Here is a 13,196-nt window from a genome sequence, read left to right as displayed (position 1 = left end):
GGGACGGCAGGCCGGGGGTCAGGAGAGACAGAGACGGACAGAGATGAAGGTTCAGAGACAGGCTCCCAAGACGGCGAGAGGGCAGATGCAGATGCAGATGCAGATGCAGATGCAGACAGACAGACAGACAGACACGAGCGCGCAGGCACACCCAGGGAGCGAGAGCCAGAGAGAGGGAGACACAGAGCGACCGACAGAGAGACGGAAAGCGGGAGACGGACAGGGGACAGGGGATGGCATCCCATCCGAGACGGACACTCTGGCACAGACCGTCACACACCGCAGAGAGCGGCCCGTGCGCAAGGGAGGGGGCGTCAGCCTTGGGCCGGGCGAGCCCCGGCTGGACGCGGTGCCCTGGGGCTGGCAATCACCCGTGGGGACCCCAAGACTTCCTCGCAGCCGAGGTCTCAAAGGTCCCCTTCGGCTTGGCTCCCTGAGGCGAGACCCAGCCCCCGCCCCCAGGCCAGAGGGTGAGTGTGGGAGAGAGTGTGCGTGTGAGTGTGTCGGTGGGCGACGGTGGGGTCGGGTCGACTGGGGGGGCCGGGTGGATACCCACAGCGGAGGGGGGCGGGTGTGGCGGCCGGGGCTTTGGAAGCCTGTGTGGTCCTCTTGCTGTCTCTCTCTCTCCCTCTTTCTCCGTCTCCCTTACTTGTGGTTTCCGGCTCTTGACCTGTCTGGGCTGCGGGGGGTGTGTCTGTGTCTGGGGGGGCGGGCGTGAGGGTGTGTGTGTGTGTGTGTGTGTGTGTGTGTGTGTGTGTGTGCGTGTGCGTGTGTGTGTGCGGTGCGCCCGCGCCTGCGGGAGACCGCGACGTTGCCTGCCAGGATGCGTCTGGGGGTGGGGCTGGGGCCCCGGCCCCGCCCAGAATTGCCTGAGGCCCGCCAAGGGAGCCCCAGACAGAGACCCCCGCGCCCGCGCCCCCGCCCCCGCCGTTCCTCTGGTTTCCTGGACGCCGAAAGCCGAGGGGCTCGCGGGCCGCGCGGAGGCAACCCAGGTGTGCAGCGGGAGTCGGGGCCCCGGCCACCCAACCTGAGAGGGGCTGGAAGGCAGGCGGCGGCTCTGAGCGCGGTGGGGTGCCAGGGGCCAGCGGCAGGTGCGGCTTGCGGTGCGGCTGGGGCCGGGGGCTAAAGGAGAGGGCAGGCAGGGAAAAAAAGAAACAACAAAAAGCCTACAGCACCCGGTATTCCCAGGCGGTCTCCCATCCAAGTACTAACCGGGCCCGACCCTGCTTAGCTTCCGAGATCAGACGAGATCGGGCGCGTTCAGGGTGGTATGGCCGTAGACGGAGGCGGCGGCCGCCAGGCGCCCTAAGAGCCCTGCGCTGCGCCTGCCTTTCGCTCTGACCCGCCGGTCGGGCCAGCCGGCGGCCGCAGCTCTCCAGCTCTCCACGGAGCGCGCGCTGCACTTGAGCTGCACCACCCGCGACCGGACTCCCGGCGGCCCGGTGGCCGGCCCACGCCGCCCCGCCCCCCGCCCCCCGTCACCCCCGGCCAACGCTCGGCCGGCCCGGCCCAGCCCGGCCCGGGGGACCACAGGGCTTCCGGGACCGGGAGCAGCCGGGCCGGGTGTGCCTGCCGGGGGGTGTAGGGGGGAGGGTGGAGTGAGGGGCGCGGAGGTCTTGGCGCTCTCCCACCCTGGGACCCTCCAGGCACCACCCGGCTCGGGGGCCGCCGCCCCTCCCCCACCCCCTCGCCCACCTCCCCAAGGCGTTCGCTGCCCAGGGCCTCGGGGCCCGCTGGGGCCCGCGGTCCTCTGAGCCTCCTGCGGGCCTAGGCGCAGCCCAGCCGTGGCCCTGAGCGCCCATCCTGCCCGGCACCTGCGCGGTGCCCAAACCCACCTGCAGCCACCAGCGCCGGCGACCAGAGCTCGTCAGCCCCGCCCCTTCGCCCTACCGAGGCCCCCCCCTCCCCTTGCCCCCACGCCGCCCTCCAAGCACAGGACCTTGCTGAGGGTGCAGACGAGCGACATGCAGCCACACGGACAGGCACACAGACACACTCGCAGGCACCCACGCCAAGCGAGACAGCCGGCCGGCGCAAGCTCGTCAGCCAGGGCCACAGCCACAGCACCCACCCGTGAGAGGCCGGGGCCAGAGGAAGGGACGGCAGGCCGGGGGTCAGGAGAGACAGAGACGGACAGAGATGAAGGTTCAGAGACAGGCTCCCAAGACGGCGAGAGGGCAGATGCAGATGCAGATGCAGATGCAGATGCAGACAGACAGACAGACAGACACGAGCGCGCAGGCACACCCAGGGAGCGAGAGCCAGAGAGAGGGAGACACAGAGCGACCGACAGAGAGACGGAAAGCGGGAGACGGACAGGGGACAGGGGATGGCATCCCATCCGAGACGGACACTCTGGCACAGACCGTCACACACCGCAGAGAGCGGCCCGTGCGCAAGGGAGGGGGCGTCAGCCTTGGGCCGGGCGAGCCCCGGCTGGACGCGGTGCCCTGGGGCTGGCAATCACCCGTGGGGACCCCAAGACTTCCTCGCAGCCGAGGTCTCAAAGGTCCCCTTCGGCTTGGCTCCCTGAGGCGAGACCCAGCCCCCGCCCCCAGGCCAGAGGGTGAGTGTGGGAGAGAGTGTGCGTGTGAGTGTGTCGGTGGGCGACGGTGGGGTCGGGTCGACTGGGGGGGCCGGGTGGATACCCACAGCGGAGGGGGGCGGGTGTGGCGGCCGGGGCTTTGGAAGCCTGTGTGGTCCTCTTGCTGTCTCTCTCTCTCCCTCTTTCTCCGTCTCCCTTACTTGTGGTTTCCGGCTCTTGACCTGTCTGGGCTGCGGGGGGTGTGTCTGTGTCTGGGGGGGCGGGCGTGAGGGTGTGTGTGTGTGTGTGTGTGTGTGTGTGTGTGTGTGTGTGTGCGTGTGCGTGTGTGTGTGCGGTGCGCCCGCGCCTGCGGGAGACCGCGACGTTGCCTGCCAGGATGCGTCTGGGGGTGGGGCTGGGGCCCCGGCCCCGCCCAGAATTGCCTGAGGCCCGCCAAGGGAGCCCCAGACAGAGACCCCCGCGCCCGCGCCCCCGCCCCCGCCGTTCCTCTGGTTTCCTGGACGCCGAAAGCCGAGGGGCTCGCGGGCCGCGCGGAGGCAACCCAGGTGTGCAGCGGGAGTCGGGGCCCCGGCCACCCAACCTGAGAGGGGCTGGAAGGCAGGCGGCGGCTCTGAGCGCGGTGGGGTGCCAGGGGCCAGCGGCAGGTGCGGCTTGCGGTGCGGCTGGGGCCGGGGGCTAAAGGAGAGGGCAGGCAGGGAAAAAAAGAAACAACAAAAAGCCTACAGCACCCGGTATTCCCAGGCGGTCTCCCATCCAAGTACTAACCGGGCCCGACCCTGCTTAGCTTCCGAGATCAGACGAGATCGGGCGCGTTCAGGGTGGTATGGCCGTAGACGGAGGCGGCGGCCGCCAGGCGCCCTAAGAGCCCTGCGCTGCGCCTGCCTTTCGCTCTGACCCGCCGGTCGGGCCAGCCGGCGGCCGCAGCTCTCCAGCTCTCCACGGAGCGCGCGCTGCACTTGAGCTGCACCACCCGCGACCGGACTCCCGGCGGCCCGGTGGCCGGCCCACGCCGCCCCGCCCCCCGCCCCCCGTCACCCCCGGCCAACGCTCGGCCGGCCCGGCCCAGCCCGGCCCGGGGGACCACAGGGCTTCCGGGACCGGGAGCAGCCGGGCCGGGTGTGCCTGCCGGGGGGTGTAGGGGGGAGGGTGGAGTGAGGGGCGCGGAGGTCTTGGCGCTCTCCCACCCTGGGACCCTCCAGGCACCACCCGGCTCGGGGGCCGCCGCCCCTCCCCCACCCCCTCGCCCACCTCCCCAAGGCGTTCGCTGCCCAGGGCCTCGGGGCCCGCTGGGGCCCGCGGTCCTCTGAGCCTCCTGCGGGCCTAGGCGCAGCCCAGCCGTGGCCCTGAGCGCCCATCCTGCCCGGCACCTGCGCGGTGCCCAAACCCACCTGCAGCCACCAGCGCCGGCGACCAGAGCTCGTCAGCCCCGCCCCTTCGCCCTACCGAGGCCCCCCCCCTCCCCTTGCCCCCACGCCGCCCTCCAAGCACAGGACCTTGCTGAGGGTGCAGACGAGCGACATGCAGCCACACGGACAGGCACACAGACACACTCGCAGGCACCCACGCCAAGCGAGACAGCCGGCCGGCGCAAGCTCGTCAGCCAGGGCCACAGCCACAGCACCCACCCGTGAGAGGCCGGGGCCAGAGGAAGGGACGGCAGGCCGGGGGTCAGGAGAGACAGAGACGGACAGAGATGAAGGTTCAGAGACAGGCTCCCAAGACGGCGAGAGGGCAGATGCAGATGCAGATGCAGATGCAGATGCAGACAGACAGACAGACAGACACGAGCGCGCAGGCACACCCAGGGAGCGAGAGCCAGAGAGAGGGAGACACAGAGCGACCGACAGAGAGACGGAAAGCGGGAGACGGACAGGGGACAGGGGATGGCATCCCATCCGAGACGGACACTCTGGCACAGACCGTCACACACCGCAGAGAGCGGCCCGTGCGCAAGGGAGGGGGCGTCAGCCTTGGGCCGGGCGAGCCCCGGCTGGACGCGGTGCCCTGGGGCTGGCAATCACCCGTGGGGACCCCAAGACTTCCTCGCAGCCGAGGTCTCAAAGGTCCCCTTCGGCTTGGCTCCCTGAGGCGAGACCCAGCCCCCGCCCCCAGGCCAGAGGGTGAGTGTGGGAGAGAGTGTGCGTGTGAGTGTGTCGGTGGGCGACGGTGGGGTCGGGTCGACTGGGGGGGCCGGGTGGATACCCACAGCGGAGGGGGGCGGGTGTGGCGGCCGGGGCTTTGGAAGCCTGTGTGGTCCTCTTGCTGTCTCTCTCTCTCCCTCTTTCTCCGTCTCCCTTACTTGTGGTTTCCGGCTCTTGACCTGTCTGGGCTGCGGGGGGTGTGTCTGTGTCTGGGGGGGCGGGCGTGAGGGTGTGTGTGTGTGTGTGTGTGTGTGTGTGTGTGTGTGTGTGTGCGTGTGCGTGTGTGTGTGCGGTGCGCCCGCGCCTGCGGGAGACCGCGACGTTGCCTGCCAGGATGCGTCTGGGGGTGGGGCTGGGGCCCCGGCCCCGCCCAGAATTGCCTGAGGCCCGCCAAGGGAGCCCCAGACAGAGACCCCCGCGCCCGCGCCCCCGCCCCCGCCGTTCCTCTGGTTTCCTGGACGCCGAAAGCCGAGGGGCTCGCGGGCCGCGCGGAGGCAACCCAGGTGTGCAGCGGGAGTCGGGGCCCCGGCCACCCAACCTGAGAGGGGCTGGAAGGCAGGCGGCGGCTCTGAGCGCGGTGGGGTGCCAGGGGCCAGCGGCAGGTGCGGCTTGCGGTGCGGCTGGGGCCGGGGGCTAAAGGAGAGGGCAGGCAGGGAAAAAAAGAAACAACAAAAAGCCTACAGCACCCGGTATTCCCAGGCGGTCTCCCATCCAAGTACTAACCGGGCCCGACCCTGCTTAGCTTCCGAGATCAGACGAGATCGGGCGCGTTCAGGGTGGTATGGCCGTAGACGGAGGCGGCGGCCGCCAGGCGCCCTAAGAGCCCTGCGCTGCGCCTGCCTTTCGCTCTGACCCGCCGGTCGGGCCAGCCGGCGGCTGCAGCTCTCCAGCTCTCCACGGAGCGCGCGCTGCACTTGAGCTGCACCACCCGCGACCGGACTCCCGGCGGCCCGGTGGCCGGCCCACGCCGCCCCGCCCCCCGCCCCCCGTCACCCCCGGCCAACGCTCGGCCGGCCCGGCCCAGCCCGGCCCGGGGGACCACAGGGCTTCCGGGACCGGGAGCAGCCGGGCCGGGTGTGCCTGCCGGGGGGTGTAGGGGGGAGGGTGGAGTGAGGGGCGCGGAGGTCTTGGCGCTCTCCCACCCTGGGACCCTCCAGGCACCACCCGGCTCGGGGGCCGCCGCCCCTCCCCCACCCCCTCGCCCACCTCCCCAAGGCGTTCGCTGCCCAGGGCCTCGGGGCCCGCTGGGGCCCGCGGTCCTCTGAGCCTCCTGCGGGCCTAGGCGCAGCCCAGCCGTGGCCCTGAGCGCCCATCCTGCCCGGCACCTGCGCGGTGCCCAAACCCACCTGCAGCCACCAGCGCCGGCGACCAGAGCTCGTCAGCCCCGCCCCTTCGCCCTACCGAGGCCCCCCCCCTCCCCTTGCCCCCACGCCGCCCTCCAAGCACAGGACCTTGCTGAGGGTGCAGACGAGCGACATGCAGCCACACGGACAGGCACACAGACACACTCGCAGGCACCCACGCCAAGCGAGACAGCCGGCCGGCGCAAGCTCGTCAGCCAGGGCCACAGCCACAGCACCCACCCGTGAGAGGCCGGGGCCAGAGGAAGGGACGGCAGGCCGGGGGTCAGGAGAGACAGAGACGGACAGAGATGAAGGTTCAGAGACAGGCTCCCAAGACGGCGAGAGGGCAGATGCAGATGCAGATGCAGATGCAGATGCAGACAGACAGACAGACAGACACGAGCGCGCAGGCACACCCAGGGAGCGAGAGCCAGAGAGAGGGAGACACAGAGCGACCGACAGAGAGACGGAAAGCGGGAGACGGACAGGGGACAGGGGATGGCATCCCATCCGAGACGGACACTCTGGCACAGACCGTCACACACCGCAGAGAGCGGCCCGTGCGCAAGGGAGGGGGCGTCAGCCTTGGGCCGGGCGAGCCCCGGCTGGACGCGGTGCCCTGGGGCTGGCAATCACCCGTGGGGACCCCAAGACTTCCTCGCAGCCGAGGTCTCAAAGGTCCCCTTCGGCTTGGCTCCCTGAGGCGAGACCCAGCCCCCGCCCCCAGGCCAGAGGGTGAGTGTGGGAGAGAGTGTGCGTGTGAGTGTGTCGGTGGGCGACGGTGGGGTCGGGTCGACTGGGGGGGCCGGGTGGATACCCACAGCGGAGGGGGGCGGGTGTGGCGGCCGGGGCTTTGGAAGCCTGTGTGGTCCTCTTGCTGTCTCTCTCTCTCCCTCTTTCTCCGTCTCCCTTACTTGTGGTTTCCGGCTCTTGACCTGTCTGGGCTGCGGGGGGTGTGTCTGTGTCTGGGGGGGCGGGCGTGAGGGTGTGTGTGTGTGTGTGTGTGTGTGTGTGTGTGTGTGTGCGTGTGCGTGTGTGTGTGCGGTGCGCCCGCGCCTGCGGGAGACCGCGACGTTGCCTGCCAGGATGCGTCTGGGGGTGGGGCTGGGGCCCCGGCCCCGCCCAGAATTGCCTGAGGCCCGCCAAGGGAGCCCCAGACAGAGACCCCCGCGCCCGCGCCCCCGCCCCCGCCGTTCCTCTGGTTTCCTGGACGCCGAAAGCCGAGGGGCTCGCGGGCCGCGCGGAGGCAACCCAGGTGTGCAGCGGGAGTCGGGGCCCCGGCCACCCAACCTGAGAGGGGCTGGAAGGCAGGCGGCGGCTCTGAGCGCGGTGGGGTGCCAGGGGCCAGCGGCAGGTGCGGCTTGCGGTGCGGCTGGGGCCGGGGGCTAAAGGAGAGGGCAGGCAGGGAAAAAAAGAAACAACAAAAAGCCTACAGCACCCGGTATTCCCAGGCGGTCTCCCATCCAAGTACTAACCGGGCCCGACCCTGCTTAGCTTCCGAGATCAGACGAGATCGGGCGCGTTCAGGGTGGTATGGCCGTAGACGGAGGCGGCGGCCGCCAGGCGCCCTAAGAGCCCTGCGCTGCGCCTGCCTTTCGCTCTGACCCGCCGGTCGGGCCAGCCGGCGGCCGCAGCTCTCCAGCTCTCCACGGAGCGCGCGCTGCACTTGAGCTGCACCACCCGCGACCGGACTCCCGGCGGCCCGGTGGCCGGCCCACGCCGCCCCGCCCCCCGCCCCCCGTCACCCCCGGCCAACGCTCGGCCGGCCCGGCCCAGCCCGGCCCGGGGGACCACAGGGCTTCCGGGACCGGGAGCAGCCGGGCCGGGTGTGCCTGCCGGGGGGTGTAGGGGGGAGGGTGGAGTGAGGGGCGCGGAGGTCTTGGCGCTCTCCCACCCTGGGACCCTCCAGGCACCACCCGGCTCGGGGGCCGCCGCCCCTCCCCCACCCCCTCGCCCACCTCCCCAAGGCGTTCGCTGCCCAGGGCCTCGGGGCCCGCTGGGGCCCGCGGTCCTCTGAGCCTCCTGCGGGCCTAGGCGCAGCCCAGCCGTGGCCCTGAGCGCCCATCCTGCCCGGCACCTGCGCGGTGCCCAAACCCACCTGCAGCCACCAGCGCCGGCGACCAGAGCTCGTCAGCCCCGCCCCTTCGCCCTACCGAGGCCCCCCCCCTCCCCTTGCCCCCACGCCGCCCTCCAAGCACAGGACCTTGCTGAGGGTGCAGACGAGCGACATGCAGCCACACGGACAGGCACACAGACACACTCGCAGGCACCCACGCCAAGCGAGACAGCCGGCCGGCGCAAGCTCGTCAGCCAGGGCCACAGCCACAGCACCCACCCGTGAGAGGCCGGGGCCAGAGGAAGGGACGGCAGGCCGGGGGTCAGGAGAGACAGAGACGGACAGAGATGAAGGTTCAGAGACAGGCTCCCAAGACGGCGAGAGGGCAGATGCAGATGCAGATGCAGATGCAGATGCAGACAGACAGACAGACAGACACGAGCGCGCAGGCACACCCAGGGAGCGAGAGCCAGAGAGAGGGAGACACAGAGCGACCGACAGAGAGACGGAAAGCGGGAGACGGACAGGGGACAGGGGATGGCATCCCATCCGAGACGGACACTCTGGCACAGACCGTCACACACCGCAGAGAGCGGCCCGTGCGCAAGGGAGGGGGCGTCAGCCTTGGGCCGGGCGAGCCCCGGCTGGACGCGGTGCCCTGGGGCTGGCAATCACCCGTGGGGACCCCAAGACTTCCTCGCAGCCGAGGTCTCAAAGGTCCCCTTCGGCTTGGCTCCCTGAGGCGAGACCCAGCCCCCGCCCCCAGGCCAGAGGGTGAGTGTGGGAGAGAGTGTGCGTGTGAGTGTGTCGGTGGGCGACGGTGGGGTCGGGTCGACTGGGGGGGCCGGGTGGATACCCACAGCGGAGGGGGGCGGGTGTGGCGGCCGGGGCTTTGGAAGCCTGTGTGGTCCTCTTGCTGTCTCTCTCTCTCCCTCTTTCTCCGTCTCCCTTACTTGTGGTTTCCGGCTCTTGACCTGTCTGGGCTGCGGGGGGTGTGTCTGTGTCTGGGGGGGCGGGCGTGAGGGTGTGTGTGTGTGTGTGTGTGTGTGTGTGTGTGTGTGTGTGTGCGTGTGCGTGTGTGTGTGCGGTGCGCCCGCGCCTGCGGGAGACCGCGACGTTGCCTGCCAGGATGCGTCTGGGGGTGGGGCTGGGGCCCCGGCCCCGCCCAGAATTGCCTGAGGCCCGCCAAGGGAGCCCCAGACAGAGACCCCCGCGCCCGCGCCCCCGCCCCCGCCGTTCCTCTGGTTTCCTGGACGCCGAAAGCCGAGGGGCTCGCGGGCCGCGCGGAGGCAACCCAGGTGTGCAGCGGGAGTCGGGGCCCCGGCCACCCAACCTGAGAGGGGCTGGAAGGCAGGCGGCGGCTCTGAGCGCGGTGGGGTGCCAGGGGCCAGCGGCAGGTGCGGCTTGCGGTGCGGCTGGGGCCGGGGGCTAAAGGAGAGGGCAGGCAGGGAAAAAAAGAAACAACAAAAAGCCTACAGCACCCGGTATTCCCAGGCGGTCTCCCATCCAAGTACTAACCGGGCCCGACCCTGCTTAGCTTCCGAGATCAGACGAGATCGGGCGCGTTCAGGGTGGTATGGCCGTAGACGGAGGCGGCGGCCGCCAGGCGCCCTAAGAGCCCTGCGCTGCGCCTGCCTTTCGCTCTGACCCGCCGGTCGGGCCAGCCGGCGGCCGCAGCTCTCCAGCTCTCCACGGAGCGCGCGCTGCACTTGAGCTGCACCACCCGCGACCGGACTCCCGGCGGCCCGGTGGCCGGCCCACGCCGCCCCGCCCCCCGCCCCCCGTCACCCCCGGCCAACGCTCGGCCGGCCCGGCCCAGCCCGGCCCGGGGGACCACAGGGCTTCCGGGACCGGGAGCAGCCGGGCCGGGTGTGCCTGCCGGGGGGTGTAGGGGGGAGGGTGGAGTGAGGGGCGCGGAGGTCTTGGCGCTCTCCCACCCTGGGACCCTCCAGGCACCACCCGGCTCGGGGGCCGCCGCCCCTCCCCCACCCCCTCGCCCACCTCCCCAAGGCGTTCGCTGCCCAGGGCCTCGGGGCCCGCTGGGGCCCGCGGTCCTCTGAGCCTCCTGCGGGCCTAGGCGCAGCCCAGCCGTGGCCCTGAGCGCCCATCCTGCCCGGCACCTGCGCGGTGCCCAAACCCACCTGCAGCCACCAGCGCCGGCGACCAGAGCTCGTCAGCCCCGCCCCTTCGCCCTACCGAGGCCCCCCCCCTCCCCTTGCCCCCACGCCGCCCTCCAAGCACAGGACCTTGCTGAGGGTGCAGACGAGCGACATGCAGCCACACGGACAGGCACACAGACACACTCGCAGGCACCCACGCCAAGCGAGACAGCCGGCCGGCGCAAGCTCGTCAGCCAGGGCCACAGCCACAGCACCCACCCGTGAGAGGCCGGGGCCAGAGGAAGGGACGGCAGGCCGGGGGTCAGGAGAGACAGAGACGGACAGAGATGAAGGTTCAGAGACAGGCTCCCAAGACGGCGAGAGGGCAGATGCAGATGCAGATGCAGATGCAGATGCAGACAGACAGACAGACAGACACGAGCGCGCAGGCACACCCAGGGAGCGAGAGCCAGAGAGAGGGAGACACAGAGCGACCGACAGAGAGACGGAAAGCGGGAGACGGACAGGGGACAGGGGATGGCATCCCATCCGAGACGGACACTCTGGCACAGACCGTCACACACCGCAGAGAGCGGCCCGTGCGCAAGGGAGGGGGCGTCAGCCTTGGGCCGGGCGAGCCCCGGCTGGACGCGGTGCCCTGGGGCTGGCAATCACCCGTGGGGACCCCAAGACTTCCTCGCAGCCGAGGTCTCAAAGGTCCCCTTCGGCTTGGCTCCCTGAGGCGAGACCCAGCCCCCGCCCCCAGGCCAGAGGGTGAGTGTGGGAGAGAGTGTGCGTGTGAGTGTGTCGGTGGGCGACGGTGGGGTCGGGTCGACTGGGGGGGCCGGGTGGATACCCACAGCGGAGGGGGGCGGGTGTGGCGGCCGGGGCTTTGGAAGCCTGTGTGGTCCTCTTGCTGTCTCTCTCTCTCCCTCTTTCTCCGTCTCCCTTACTTGTGGTTTCCGGCTCTTGACCTGTCTGGGCTGCGGGGGGTGTGTCTGTGTCTGGGGGGGCGGGCGTGAGGGTGTGTGTGTGTGTGTGTGTGTGTGTGTGTGTGTGTGTGCGTGTGCGTGTGTGTGTGCGGTGCGCCCGCGCCTGCGGGAGACCGCGACGTTGCCTGCCAGGATGCGTCTGGGGGTGGGGCTGGGGCCCCGGCCCCGCCCAGAATTGCCTGAGGCCCGCCAAGGGAGCCCCAGACAGAGACCCCCGCGCCCGCGCCCCCGCCCCCGCCGTTCCTCTGGTTTCCTGGACGCCGAAAGCCGAGGGGCTCGCGGGCCGCGCGGAGGCAACCCAGGTGTGCAGCGGGAGTCGGGGCCCCGGCCACCCAACCTGAGAGGGGCTGGAAGGCAGGCGGCGGCTCTGAGCGCGGTGGGGTGCCAGGGGCCAGCGGCAGGTGCGGCTTGCGGTGCGGCTGGGGCCGGGGGCTAAAGGAGAGGGCAGGCAGGGAAAAAAAGAAACAACAAAAAGCCTACAGCACCCGGTATTCCCAGGCGGTCTCCCATCCAAGTACTAACCGGGCCCGACCCTGCTTAGCTTCCGAGATCAGACGAGATCGGGCGCGTTCAGGGTGGTATGGCCGTAGACGGAGGCGGCGGCCGCCAGGCGCCCTAAGAGCCCTGCGCTGCGCCTGCCTTTCGCTCTGACCCGCCGGTCGGGCCAGCCGGCGGCCGCAGCTCTCCAGCTCTCCACGGAGCGCGCGCTGCACTTGAGCTGCACCACCCGCGACCGGACTCCCGGCGGCCCGGTGGCCGGCCCACGCCGCCCCGCCCCCCGCCCCCCGTCACCCCCGGCCAACGCTCGGCCGGCCCGGCCCAGCCCGGCCCGGGGGACCACAGGGCTTCCGGGACCGGGAGCAGCCGGGCCGGGTGTGCCTGCCGGGGGGTGTAGGGGGGAGGGTGGAGTGAGGGGCGCGGAGGTCTTGGCGCTCTCCCACCCTGGGACCCTCCAGGCACCACCCGGCTCGGGGGCCGCCGCCCCTCCCCCACCACCCTCGCCCACCTCCCCAAGGCGTTCGCTGCCCAGGGCCTCGGGGCCCGCTGGGGCCCGCGGTCCTCTGAGCCTCCTGCGGGCCTAGGCGCAGCCCAGCCGTGGCCCTGAGCGCCCATCCTGCCCGGCACCTGCGCGGTGCCCAAACCCACCTGCAGCCACCAGCGCCGGCGACCAGAGCTCGTCAGCCCCGCCCCTTCGCCCTACCGAGGCCCCCCCCCTCCCCTTGCCCCCACGCCGCCCTCCAAGCACAGGACCTTGCTGAGGGTGCAGACGAGCGACATGCAGCCACACGGACAGGCACACAGACACACTCGCAGGCACCCACGCCAAGCGAGACAGCCGGCCGGCGCAAGCTCGTCAGCCAGGGCCACAGCCACAGCACCCACCCGTGAGAGGCCGGGGCCAGAGGAAGGGACGGCAGGCCGGGGGTCAGGAGAGACAGAGACGGACAGAGATGAAGGTTCAGAGACAGGCTCCCAAGACGGCGAGAGGGCAGATGCAGATGCAGATGCAGATGCAGATGCAGACAGACAGACAGACAGACACGAGCGCGCAGGCACACCCAGGGAGCGAGAGCCAGAGAGAGGGAGACACAGAGCGACCGACAGAGAGACGGAAAGCGGGAGACGGACAGGGGACAGGGGATGGCATCCCATCCGAGACGGACACTCTGGCACAGACCGTCACACACCGCAGAGAGCGGCCCGTGCGCAAGGGAGGGGGCGTCAGCCTTGGGCCGGGCGAGCCCCGGCTGGACGCGGTGCCCTGGGGCTGGCAATCACCCGTGGGGACCCCAAGACTTCCTCGCAGCCGAGGTCTCAAAGGTCCCCTTCGGCTTGGCTCCCTGAGGCGAGACCCAGCCCCCGCCCCCAGGCCAGAGGGTGAGTGTGGGAGAGAGTGTGCGTGTGAGTGTGTCGGTGGGCGACGGTGGGGTCGGGTCGACTGGGGGGGCCGGGTGGATACCCACAGCGGAGGGGGGCGGGTGTGGCGGCCGGGGCTTTGGAAGCCTGTGTGGTCCTCTTG

At 71.2% G+C, this 13,196-nt stretch overlaps 6 non-coding genes across 6 annotated transcripts; all 6 read right to left on the bottom strand.

Annotated features, from left to right (window-relative positions):
* Positions 1-1,163: 1,163 nt before the first annotated feature.
* Positions 1,164-1,282, bottom strand: LOC128071216 (5S ribosomal RNA). Its single transcript, XR_008201757.1, has one exon. It is a non-coding gene; the product is annotated as a 5S ribosomal RNA (ribosomal RNA).
* A 1,979-nt stretch (positions 1,283-3,261) lies between these two features.
* On the bottom strand, positions 3,262-3,380 carry LOC128071214 (5S ribosomal RNA). The gene has a single exon (XR_008201756.1). It is a non-coding gene; the product is annotated as a 5S ribosomal RNA (ribosomal RNA).
* Positions 3,381-5,360: 1,980 nt separating this feature from the next.
* LOC128071202 (5S ribosomal RNA) lies at positions 5,361-5,479 on the bottom strand. Its single transcript, XR_008201745.1, has one exon. It is a non-coding gene; the product is annotated as a 5S ribosomal RNA (ribosomal RNA).
* A 1,976-nt stretch (positions 5,480-7,455) lies between these two features.
* On the bottom strand, positions 7,456-7,574 carry LOC128071191 (5S ribosomal RNA). Its single transcript, XR_008201734.1, has one exon. It is a non-coding gene; the product is annotated as a 5S ribosomal RNA (ribosomal RNA).
* Positions 7,575-9,554: 1,980 nt separating this feature from the next.
* LOC128071258 (5S ribosomal RNA) lies at positions 9,555-9,673 on the bottom strand. The gene has a single exon (XR_008201797.1). It is a non-coding gene; the product is annotated as a 5S ribosomal RNA (ribosomal RNA).
* A 1,976-nt stretch (positions 9,674-11,649) lies between these two features.
* Positions 11,650-11,768, bottom strand: LOC128071247 (5S ribosomal RNA). Its single transcript, XR_008201786.1, has one exon. It is a non-coding gene; the product is annotated as a 5S ribosomal RNA (ribosomal RNA).
* Positions 11,769-13,196: the final 1,428 nt, after the last annotated feature.

Source organism: Budorcas taxicolor, unplaced genomic scaffold, assembly GCF_023091745.1.
Source record: "Budorcas taxicolor isolate Tak-1 unplaced genomic scaffold, Takin1.1 scaffold290, whole genome shotgun sequence".
NCBI lineage: Eukaryota > Metazoa > Chordata > Mammalia > Artiodactyla > Bovidae > Budorcas > Budorcas taxicolor.
This window is presented reverse-complemented; position numbering and strand designations above follow the sequence as displayed.